The sequence below is a fragment of the Mugil cephalus genome, chromosome 2, assembly GCF_022458985.1.
Source record: "Mugil cephalus isolate CIBA_MC_2020 chromosome 2, CIBA_Mcephalus_1.1, whole genome shotgun sequence".
Classification (NCBI taxonomy): Eukaryota; Metazoa; Chordata; class Actinopteri; order Mugiliformes; family Mugilidae; genus Mugil; species Mugil cephalus.
The window spans coordinates 8,092,657-8,105,119 of record NC_061771.1 but is presented as its reverse complement, the minus strand read 5'-3'; the positions used below and the strand labels follow the sequence as shown (position 1 = coordinate 8,105,119).

Below are 12,463 nucleotides of genomic sequence, written 5' to 3'. Positions count from 1 at the left end.
GAAATTCTGATCAACAGCTGACACCTTATTCAGTACGTTGTCCTCAAAGTGTAAAATTGAGCACATCTATGAACACAATTAAGTTATTACATTTGCACATTTCTGTTTTGTTTTTTTTCTTTTTTTTACACGTCTTTTCATTTTCACAATATAAACCTCAATCATCCATTTATATGTTTATTCTATGGACTTTTTTCACCTACTTATTTCCTCGTACTTTCAAACCTGGCACTAAATCCAACTCTGATTCTAATCAAAGCTGTCTCTAGCAAATTCGGAACAAAAAAAAAAATAAATAAATAAAATTGGGAAAAGTAAAGACAAACAGCCCAATCAGCCACAGTCAAGTGGGAACGCCAACGCACCAAAACCCAGAGATATTCAGATTCCAATCATTCACCTTCGACAAAACCAGCAAATCATCACAATTTGGAGTCCTGGATCCAGTGAACGTTTGGCAGCGCTGCTCTGTGCATGACTCACCGACAATGATTGGACTCCTGAAATTGCTCCTGATGAATTTTGATCATTTGACGGATTCATTTTCTGAGCATCGCCCTTTGGTATTTAACACTTTTTCTTTGAATGCACCCCGGCAGACTGTAATCAACTTTTTGTTTCCCCACGAAGATTTTTATCTATTGCAAATTAATTGACTTGGAAAAGTGTCGGCCTGCGTTAGCCCCGTGTGGCCTGCAGTGGCAATGAGTGGTATTTGTAAGCGGGCGCTGAGGAGATTTCTCTGGATAAACAATCTTCACACTGTGCTTACCTCTCCCTCCCCCCGTCCCTCCTCCTTTGAGCAAAGGACTCCAGTAGCTTTGTTGCTCTTTAATCTCGGGGACCGGCTCTAAGCAGGAAGCGGCGGGGGACAGAATTAATAGCGGTGGCAGCCACTTGAGATAGGGCTGCAGATGGGGCTGAGAGCTGGGGAGAGCTATCGATTGTTTCAGGGGATATGTTTTCTACTCCCTGGGAATGTCGGGGAGGCGCAGCCAGGATTGCCTGGCATGCGGTGAGCAGGTTGTGCAGACACAAACACACACACACACACACACACACACATAGAGTGAGCTCCCTGAGCTCTGCTGAGGAGTGAGGAAAAAGCAGAGGAGGTAAACGTAAAAATCATCCATCACTGGTAGGTACATTTAGAGAGAGGCCTGTGGAGCTGGGACTTTCAGCCTACCCTCTGGGGATGGTTTAGTCCATTTCTCAATACGGAGCTGGCCCTTTCCACTTTCCCTCATTTCCTCTGCCACAGGGGGAAATATTTCACCTGTCCTTTTTCTCTCTTTCTCTCTCTCTCCCTTTCTCTCCACTTCCCACAATCTCCCGTGCAGCAAAGGGAAAAAAAAAGCACATATCTCTCTCTCAGCACCTGTCCACCTTCACCCCTCTCCTCCTCCTCCTCCTCCTCTTCCTCCTCCTCCTGCGACTCCCCCGTGCTGTATCATCCCCCGCTCTAGGAAGGAAAGCAGTTCATCTGCTCCACCTCCTCCCCTCCTCCCTAATGCCATCATTTGCTGTTGCGGTCCCATGGTAGATGTGAGGGAGACCAAGGCAGCAGCAGATATCAGTTTCAACCCACCCTCGCAGCCCGCTTCCTTTAAAAGACGTTATTCCCGCGGGGCCGAGCTGGGATAAGCCACTGTGTGCGCCAGCAGCGCGCACTGTGTCAGTACAAGCTGGCGCATGGGCAGCTATGCAGACACCCGTGCCACAACGCGCACGATAGTGCATAAGTTTCATTTAGAAATAAGAGTCCAGCCTGGGAGTGAGTAGCCTGAGTGAGTGCGGTCTAGTTTCTGCTGCGGCCGGTCTGCCATGTGGCTAACGAGCTCAGATTAATTACCTGAACTGAATCCTTGCAATACTCTGAGCGAGATGTGGCGTCTGGCATGACAGGGAGACAGATACACGGGCAGACTTGGTTTACAGCTGCTCTAGCACCGCAGGACACCTTGTGGAGAAATAGGCCAGGGTAGAGTGGGGATAATCTAATGCTTAGTGACTCCTTACAAGTCTTACTTATCAGATCTTATCAGCTGTGGAGACTTGGGGACAAGAGTAGCCGGTCCCTTTTTGTGCGTTCGGTTTTAAAGTTTGTATGCAGGAAACTGGGTAGTTTAGTGAGTGTTTAGAGTGTCTTGTGGGGTTTTCTATTCTCACTTGTAGTTATGAGTTCTCCAACCTTTCTTTTTCTTTTCTTTTCTTTTCTTTTCCTTTGGCCAATTCCTTTAACTTCCTTCTTTTCCAGAGGGTAAAACTGGAGAATGTTGGTCACATGTAAGTAGGTATGTGTGTGTGTGTATGTGTGTGTTTGTGTGTGTGCACAACGCGTGATTAGTGGCAGCTCTGAGCGAACAGTCTGAGTTCGGCGTGCACAGAAGCCTCTTGTGTGCCCTGTGACAAGCCCTGGAGCTAAAATGTTGAAAGGAAAGTGTGTCTGGAAGACGCAGACGGTGAGAAGTGCTGAAAATGATTTAAGTTCTCAGTCTAGGAAACAGAATTTGGAGAAGGGAAGCACAGCAAAAATACATTTAAAGGGTATGTATTTATAGGAATCCTAAAAACAGACACATAACTGCTATTCTAGTTAAAGCCACAGATTAAAGATTTGACAATACCTGTGGAAACCATCTAGGGGGCTGAGACTTGTGTGTTTTCAGAGGGCAAAGGTGAACTCACAAAGTGCTGTAGAATTTCTTCCCGACGGACATTCTTGGATTGTGATCATCTGGTGCTACCAACTATTTACTAAAAAAGAAGTTCTGTTTCATTACGACATAAAGGTCTTATTCCTGAGAACCTTATCTTATTACTGAGTATCTGGAAAGTTTTCTCAGGGATACTTTTGCTTCCCTCACAATATGTTTGCATTCCACTGCTGTACTGCAGTTCTCCCTGGAGCTCTGCTGGGGCATGTACAGTATTATTCTCCATCTTAGAGAATTGATTGCCTGTTAATATACAAAAGCTTAACCTGTGTTACCTCGTCCAAATCATCCTACAGACATGATATGATTAGTCAGCTTCTCACTGTGTGGGTATGTACATCACTCTCAGATGAACTCATGGCTGACAAACAATGTTATTTATAGATGTAGAAACTGATACGCTTTATTATGAGATGTAAAAAGATGACAGTGACCATTGTGGCCATCTGGATCACAAGTTGAATGCTGAACAGTACAGTACACAGCCAGGATCAGGTCTCAGACCACATGTGGAGAGTTTGTCTGGGATAGGTTTGTCTAAATTCCTCTGGCAGCGTGAATACACAACACATCCTGGGTCACATTAAAGAATACCAATTCAACAGGGGTGCTTGCATAAGCTTGCATAAGCCTCAGTTTTTTTTTTTTTTGTTGTTGCTGATTTTTTTTGCCTCATTGATTAAAAAAAAAAAAAACTAAATAACTCACAACCGCACAGTAAATCCTGAAAAGGAAACGGCCCCGAAAGTGATCTGTTAATTAGTAATAAGCATTTTAAAAGCTTCATTCAGTCCTTGTAGCTATTAACTAAGTAAACTAATGAATGAATCTAAATGAGAATTAACAAATGAAATTACTGAACATTAGCACTCTGTGTGTGATTCGGCCCTGTCAAAACGTACTGGCAAGAGGTTTATTATTGTCACACTCATGTTGTGTTAAGGTACATATTTCCTAAACAATTACCGGTGTCTTTTTCACCTTTATTACCAGTGACTTTTTAATAATCACACACACTCGTGGGGATGCGTTTTAATGCCAGGTGCAGCTGGACCCTGGATTGCCCCAGACAGACGGATGTTCAAGTCTGAGTGGGGCTTCAATCGTTATCATATCTACAGCCTAATATCAAACTACATATGTTTGTTTCACACCTTCATTTAATTCCCCCATCACCATTATTTTCTGGATATTCAGTGACTTGGTGCACTGGTACGACTGAATAGTAAGGAGCAGCTCCTGTTCCTCCTTCTCCTTGTCTACATTCCTTGTACAATGTTGTATATTTTTTAAAGGAATTTTAACACGGAATCCATTTTTGGCTAAAGCGACTACTGTAAGAGGTTTGTCGCATTAGAGTGCGACATACAGTATGTTGTTGTCTATTCTTTATTTATGAATGATAATGATTTCTTCTTCATACCTGTTATAGATTTGTATGAATATTAAAAGAATATTGTTCAGCAGTTTTTTTCCCTCTGCTTTCCATCTTTCTGCAGAGCCAAGCTAATCACCTGCAGGCCCCGGTTCAGTGTTTATCATAGGATAATGTCAACCTTCTCATCTTACTCTCGACCAGAAAGCAAACGAGTATTTTCCCAAAATGCCAAACCATTCCTGCGAAGAAGATGTTTGCTGTGGCTGGACTTACAAATGAAATCATTGTAAATTTGTGTGAAATGGAAGCAAAATGTGGTCCCATTGGAGAGGGAAAAAAATAACAAGGGGGTGTTTGAATAAAATATCACAAAAATGAGAAATTCTTTTCTTTTGAGACTCATTTCCACACAGCGGGTTTTTATTTTATTTTATTTTATTTTTTTGGCCTCCATCCACTAGATCCTGTACCGGATACGTGTCTATGTCCAATTACATTCATTTTAAATTGCAAAGAATCTTTTGTTCTCCCTTGTCATATACTTCAAGTGTCTTGCTATACATTGATATTCTAGGCTCACTCTCTAGGATCATTAAAATCCTTAAAAACCTTGACTGTCTTGGGGTTCTGAAATCTTGGAAATCAAGCTAATTTCACTTACCATAAGCCACTCTAGATAAGAGAATCCGATAAATGCTTAAAATGGAAATGATACACTTAACAGGCATGATTTCATTTAGAAACTGCTCACTGTTGTGGAAATCATCTGAAACGACTGGCGCAGTGGAAAAATAAGAACATACAGCAAAATGCCGAGCTGATATCAACATTAATCAATCTCAAACTTTCCCCCTAAATTGGATGGAGGGTAAATAGTTGTGAAACTGTCTCAAAAAAAAAAAAAAAAAAAAAAAAAACCCTAATAACTTTTCTGAGTGGGTAACAACAAGTGGGAAACTCACACTGAGAACAATAATAGAGCTGAAATCCCCAAATAATGAGGCAAAAGTGAAGCCGGCATGCCTCACACGTCTCACACGGTTTGGTTTACCTTCAACTCTAAAAAAAAATCTTTACTTGGCATCTCAGCAGCTTACACACGTGGATCACACACGTGCACACACACACACACGCACACACATACAGTCAGTTGGCTGGTTTAGTACAGAGAGACACAGTGGTTTAGTGTGCTGTAGAGATGGCAGTAGACAGAAAGAACATTGAGTTTGAATGCCTTAAAACTGATGCAAAGCCGAGAGTGCAGTTTCAAAAATGACATGACGGGTAATTCTCACTAGGGTTGCAAGGACTGGAGCTTATCCCAGGTATCATTGGCAAGCGGTGGGGTACAGGTCTCCAGTCTATCGCCAACATGGACACAAACAACCATTCACTCACACCTCACACCAGCATGTCTTCTGAGTGTGGGCGTACCCGCAAAAAACCCACACAGACACACATCAGTGCTAACTGCTGTGCCACCAACGTCCATCCTGTTGCAAAATAAAGTTTGCTTTATGTAGACAATATGCATTCGTGCTAGAGGATCTATTTTGTCTCCAGAAGGCGTGATTTCTGCATATCGTTGGAGTCAAAGAATAATTGTGTAAATTAGTCCCACTTTTAGAAGTGAGAAGAGTCGGTATGAAATCCTCTTACTAATTCGTGAATAGCAAAGTTTCCAGAAATGGTGCAATGACAATGGCTGTATTACCGAGAAATGGATAGAGATTAAAATATGGTGCCTCATGGTTTTAAATGAAAACTGCTCTACGCGGTGCCAAGGCGGCCTGCACACTTCCACTTCTCTTATCTTATATCTTATCTTATATATGGTACAATTTGCAATTTACAGATATTATATAGAAATGATCCATATTTTTAGACGATTATTAGATTGTATCAACATTAATTACCTTGTTGGGGTAAATCATGTGAAGCTGTTCCCTCCTAGACCACCTGAGTCTTTTACAGCACAGCTTCTGATCAGAGAAAGACACTGTTCCGACTTTACAATAATTGTTTTGCATCGAACGAAGCTCTCTGGTTACAGCCTGAGGTTTACAACTCAATACATCGCCCACAATTCAGTGCTGAAACCTTCTTTCCCCCTAACTTCATTACTAGTGCAGGCAGAGTCCGTTGGTGGGATACAGTGACACAGTGAGATCATACATGCACTCTCACTCCCCTCACCTCATTCTCAGCCCCACTTCAACTTTCTCTGTCTTTTCCTCAGCCTCCCCGCCGGGTGAACCCCGGGAATTTCCACTTGACAACAGGAATCTAAATCATACAGCTTATATACAGTATATTAGGACTATATCTCTCAAGAGCATGAAAGCCCTTTAACAAGCCATGAGAAGATACTGGCAATTCTCCCACTGTGTCTCTCTGTACCCTCTCCTCTCTCTTATACGGGCCTCTTATTTTCCTCTTTGAATAAATCCCAGAACTTTACATCTCCAGCTATGAATGGGGCCCATCAGGCAGTTTTTGAGCCATATCTCACAAGGGCATGAAAAACCCTTACATGCCCCCCCCCCCCCCCCCCCACCACCCCCACATCCACACACCTCCCCGTTCAGCCATGAAATGACACCCCTATTTAATCAATTGTGAATCATGAAATTTTGCACAAGAGACCCCTTTTCTTTGCACTTGACAGTGATTGAACTGCACAGCCATGCAATTCCATTCACCACGGCGATGAGAAGAAAAGAGCAGGGGGGAGGGGCTGAGTGTTTGTGCAATGTGTGTGTGTGTGTGTGTGTGTGTGTGTGTGTGTGTGTGAGATGTAGGCAATTTCCCCGTGGCATCAAGGCCCCCCGATGAATGGCATCGCAACACAGGGTCCCTTCTATGCATTGAGGCCACATGGTCGGGCAGGAAAGTGGAAGCCTACAGCTGATCTACCGGGAGCGCGAAGGATCCGAGTGTCGGTATCCGAGGCCGAGCGTGCGTACGTTTCACATCATCCAAAGCTGGCGACAGTATAAGATGACAGAGAAAATGCGGCAATGAGAGAGATTACGAGTGGAAGAGGAAGGAGGGGACAGTGCAAGATAAAGACCCAAAGAAAAAAGGGGAGTGGGTTGGGGGTAGGGCACCCTCTTTCTTTCCTCTGCGTGAACGAGCTGGTGGGAACGACATGTGAACGTATGATGTAAGGTCTGTAGTGAGGGTGTCAGGGAGCATAGCTGGGATGCCGGACATCTGCGTGACACAGCACAACCCCACCGTGACCCTGGCGCAGAGGTCAGTCCTCTACACACAGAAAATGACGAGCTGTGGATTTCTGCAAGCTCCTTTCCTCACTGTAACGTTACCGTTTGAGTGGTAAAGTCCGTGTGTTTGGGCACATTGGTCTAAATTTATCACGCTGGCGTATTTTGGTTTTCACTTCCACAGCGCAACTACAAATTGTGCCGGCAGGACAAACCCGCAGAAGCACATCATTGTGTAACGTACATATTATGGAGAAGTGAAGAGAATATTCCCCGATGACCAACTTGACTGAAACTGAAACCTTTTTAAAAGCAGAAAGTATCTTGCACATCCACTCCGCACAGACACACTTCTGTACATGAATGGAAAGGTTTGTCTAATGTGCCTAGTCAAAGCCAGGGAAACAGAAATGTGTCTTTTTGTGTTAAACACTGGACTAGTGCTCAAAGAAGCAGCTTTGGGACCATGAGTTCACAGGTTTTCATTCCCCTATGGCCACAGCTGAGGTGCCCTCAGCAAGCACCCGACTCCCAAACCTCTGCCCAGGCACCTACACTGCTTCTGCTGTGGGAACAAATGGGCAGGAGAAAGTGCAGAGATGAATTTCCCCCCGAGGTATCAATAAAGAAAATAAATAAAAAATATTACTTCTTCTTGTTCAGATTTTATTACAGATGCAAATGAAATCAATCCTACTGCAGAAGTTAGGATTATATTTCAAAAGTCTCTTACTAATGATATAAATCATAAAAAAAACAAGTATAAATAGTTTATGATCCACTTCACCCTGAACTAAACTATGAGCTAAAAATGAACTTGCTTCCTGAACCTTAAACAAACGCAGTTGTACAGTTTAACAGCGATACGATCGACTTCACTGAAAATTAAACAGTTTCATCAAATAGCTTGTGTTAATACAGACGAGAAGAATGTATTTCATTGTATTAGTTCAAATACAGACACAGTGGCAGGTTTTAAGAACCAAATGTAATTGGGTTTTTTTTTTTTTTTTTTTTTTTCAAAATCCAAAATTAACACTTCCTGGTCAGTTCCAGGGTAGGCGACATGTTGCCCACTCTTCTGTTCGTCTGAGGAAATCTACAGATAATAGGTCCTTGTTGGAATCATGAAAAGTTCGAACATCGATTGAATAAACTGCAAAATTCAAGGTTCCTCGAAATTCAGACAAACCTAGCAACCACAACATTATTTATGCAGCGGAGAGATGGGAAATGATCACGCTTCATCAAAAATCTGCCAATCACACAGTTTAGGTGGACTTTATGAGGCGCTGGACAGAAGAGCGAGAGTGTCGCAGCCACACACGCCATCTGAGAACCGTGATGGTGGCGTTTGTGAAACGTTCATATTTGTCACACGATTTCTTCCCCTCTCTCATCTGTATTCAGCGTCGAGAAGAATCCAGCTATGGGGCGAAAAAAAGCACCTGACTTTATCAGGACCAGACAGCAAGTTGAGGTATTTTTCGAGGAGCACGCTTTTGCATGTGCCATACATTGTCAGTGACCTGTTTCACCCTGACAATACAAACACACGTAACGCACATAGACGTTAAGACCCTTTTTGCTCTGCCTGCTTATACCCTCAGAGGTTATGAATTTTGTCACACGGATAGACTCACAATGGGGTAAAAAAAAAAAGGAGGAGGAGCAACCAAGTTAATCACCAGAGGCTGTGTGTATGTGTTTGAAGACAACCGCACACAGAGCTGAAGGACACATGAAGGGCTGGAGAAAGAGTACAAAAGACAAGCATTTAGCTTAGATTGCATCACATAACAGGTTAAAAAGGTCCCCAAGACATTTAGATTTCTGTGTTGAGGGTCTGTGATTAGTGTGGAGAGCTCAGGGAGGACGAATGAATCATCAAGACATTTCAGTTGTCAGTATATATATATATATATTAGTGCTGAAGAAGACTGGGGATTGCTTCAGATGTCAATCACAAAGGTCTCCCATTTTCTAAAATATTATGAAGATTAATTTAATCATAACAACGATTGAAAGGACACTCAAATTAGCATTTTTTTGTTTGAGTCAGTCCCAAGTGTTGAAACAAACTAGTTCATAGACAGTGTTATCTTTTCAACTCAGGGGAAAAGTTCAGAGGTGTTTCAAACCCAAACACAGGGGTCGTCATAAGGCCTTGATGACTTAGACAAAGGCAGATACCGATGCAACGTTTTGGATAGTCTTTCCCTTTCATGTTTAATATCAGTTTTGGAAAGTTACAAACCTCCAAAATCTTGGCGTGAAAAAATGCTTAATTAAAATCAAACTTTGCTTTGCTGACACATTTTGTGGGTTTCTGAAGTGTGTTTAGAGGAGGAACCTGGTAGATCACTGTGGTCCTAATGTGAGTCTAGGGTCCGTTGGGTGAAGTTTATGTCAACTGATAAACAACAACAAAACAAAGGTTTATTCCATGTTTTATCTCTGTTTTAACTCATACTGTATCAGTTTGTTTAATAGAGTGATACTGGTTAGTGTTCTTAGACGAGAGGAACTAAATAGAAACCAGTTTCTCAGCAGTGTTCAATGGAGCTGAACAGCTTCACAAGCGCGTCGGAGACGCAGTTTTATATGTTGTCCTAGAACAGATTCTTAAACCTTGTTCAGTAGCTTAAGTAGCCAAAATACTCGTTTCCTTAATTAATTTATTTGACTGAACCGACAGGAATTCACATGTTATTGATCGGTTATCAACTCTCAACATAACGGCGAACTCTTTATTTATCAGCGTCTTTTAGCATGAACCCCGTTTATACTACACACACATCCACTACACACTGTTTATCCACTACACACATCACTGGTATTATTTGCTGTTACAAAGTCATGTTTATTGGCATTTACACAAGCCTGTTAGGTACTGTAGAGTTGTGAAAAAAATGCAGCATGTTGGTTAGATTTTGCCCATTGGCCACTATTTGCTTAGCGCTGCATTACAGCAAGAGGAAGCGAAACCCCATCGAGGTCTCCAATTATTTCTAGAGGGGATATTTTGAGTCTGGTCACAATCTTTTAATGACTTCTTGTCAGTCAGACAGACGTGGCTGCGGCTGGGTGGCGGGAATCAGAGGCAGTGTGCGGAGGAAGTCGTTGTATCCGCTGACAGAACTGGAGGTACGATTCTGTCAGGGTGCAACACAAATGTTTACTGAAGCAGAAATACTCTAAAAATTACTTTTTGAAAAATGTACATGGTTCAGTTGTTGCATTTGCATTAACTTAATGCATTTTGCATGGTGACAAGTCAAACTTTCGTCCTGCGTTTAATTTTCCAAATGATTATCATCAATTCGTTTCAAAGTCACATCGTGTGGGCAGACTTGTTTTTGCACGACAAATGCAAACGTCTAATGTCTTTTCTCCAAACAGCTGTGATACAGTGAGATATACTGCCACTGTGTAAAAAATGGCTGCACTGCCACCACTCTAATCATCTTCTGTTTAGAGGAAGGTAGTTGATAACTTTCAAAAGTCACAGAGTTAGAACCGAGTTATCGGTCTAGTAGAATGACAGCGAGATAAGGATCAGACGAAAACAGGAAAAGCAGTTGGAGGGGGAGAAAGTGAAGGTGAGGAGTTAAGCACCTAAGCCTGCAATAACGAGAGCACAGACGCCTGATACGATCTCTTGGTCTGACACCCAGATCATTAAAACTTCCAAATGACTGAAGGCCCCCGCCATCCAGCGCAGAGGATCCTGAGGCAGTAACAGGATTTCAGACTTTAAGCCTTTTTAATAGAACCTCAAATGCAGCCAAGAGGGGAAAAATCAACTGTCCAGCAATAATGTTACATTAGATACATTGTTGTACAATAATGTAATATTTCGGGTTCAGTTACCTACACCGTTCATGAAACTGCTTATCACTGCTTATTACTGTACATTGTACTGAAAGTAGAAGACGTCAGGGTTTTTGACTCATTTGCATGATATTCAGACACATATTTCAGAGGGACTGCTAGATGCTCAGCCATAGCACTACATGACTGTTTTATACATGACAGAGAAGAACTAAACTAGATTTTGAGAACTGCTATAAGGATTTTGGTGGAAGGGTTCAAAGGAAATCATTAAAAATGTTGGTTATACTTATATAAGACTGTATGTAAAGCACTGATAAGACACTGAAGATGCTGCTGCATGCCAGCTATGCTTTCCATGGTCCCAATCTTAGTTTGACATGTTAGCACGCTAAGATTTGCTAATTAGCACTAACGGAGTTAATGAAAAATGTATTTGTTTTGAGTAAAGTGATGAAACCATTGGTTGAAACCACTGACTGACTGATATATATGGACATGGGTGTTGTGTTGGGGTGGTGCTAAAGCAGCCTGGGTGTTGAGATCAACCCACCCAACTCTTCACTACCTGTTAGCTCAGGCTACCGCTTGTCACTCAAATGAACTGTTGAGACCAAAATCGTTTTTTGTTCCAGGCTGTATACATGTTTAATATCTCTGTATATTGGTGTAATCTATGCCACTGAATGACATGTTTCTCCCCAGTAAGGTAACTATGTGTCTCTGTATCACAGACCACATCAGCTGCAACTGGTCTGAAATGCATTTCCCCGTTCACATCTTAGCAGGAAAAGCACAGAAAGTGCTCCCTTGATCGACGTCTTGTTGTCTGTGTTGCAACGTTGGCATCTATTCCAGCACAGGTGTAAATGGTTTCTCCTACCTAGCCCCCTACGGCATCGGCTCTGCATCGACCCATTGTGAGAAATTATTATTATTTGGACAATACACTCAAAACCAAAAACAAGAATCAACAACACTGGCATCAATACAGCCATTGTAGAATGTCGGCTAAACGTTTCCTGTTTTATTGTATGTATTGGGTGAATTCAGTGGTCGTTTAGGGACACCGCCTCTATGGTCCTGTTATCTGTTAAGAATAAAAACAGCTCCATCCTCCTCCTCTCTCATGTCTTTAAGTCGCCGGGAAGCTACAAGTGGCTTTTAACTGATGCCAAACTCTGAAAGGACAAAGCGGATTGTCTTCCTTACCCAGAGAGTCACATGTTCATTTTCAACTGTTGCGTTGACTAATCATGTCATGAGACTTTATAATTACTTTTACATATCCCAAACTTCTTCAC

The 12,463-nt window shown here is 42.2% G+C and overlaps 1 protein-coding gene across 1 annotated transcript in view; it reads right to left on the bottom strand.

Annotated features, from left to right (window-relative positions):
- The window catches only part of xylt1 (xylosyltransferase I), a 75,236-nt gene that overhangs the window by 36,256 nt on the left and 26,517 nt on the right, over positions 1–12,463 (bottom strand). The gene's annotated exons all lie outside the window — the stretch shown is intronic.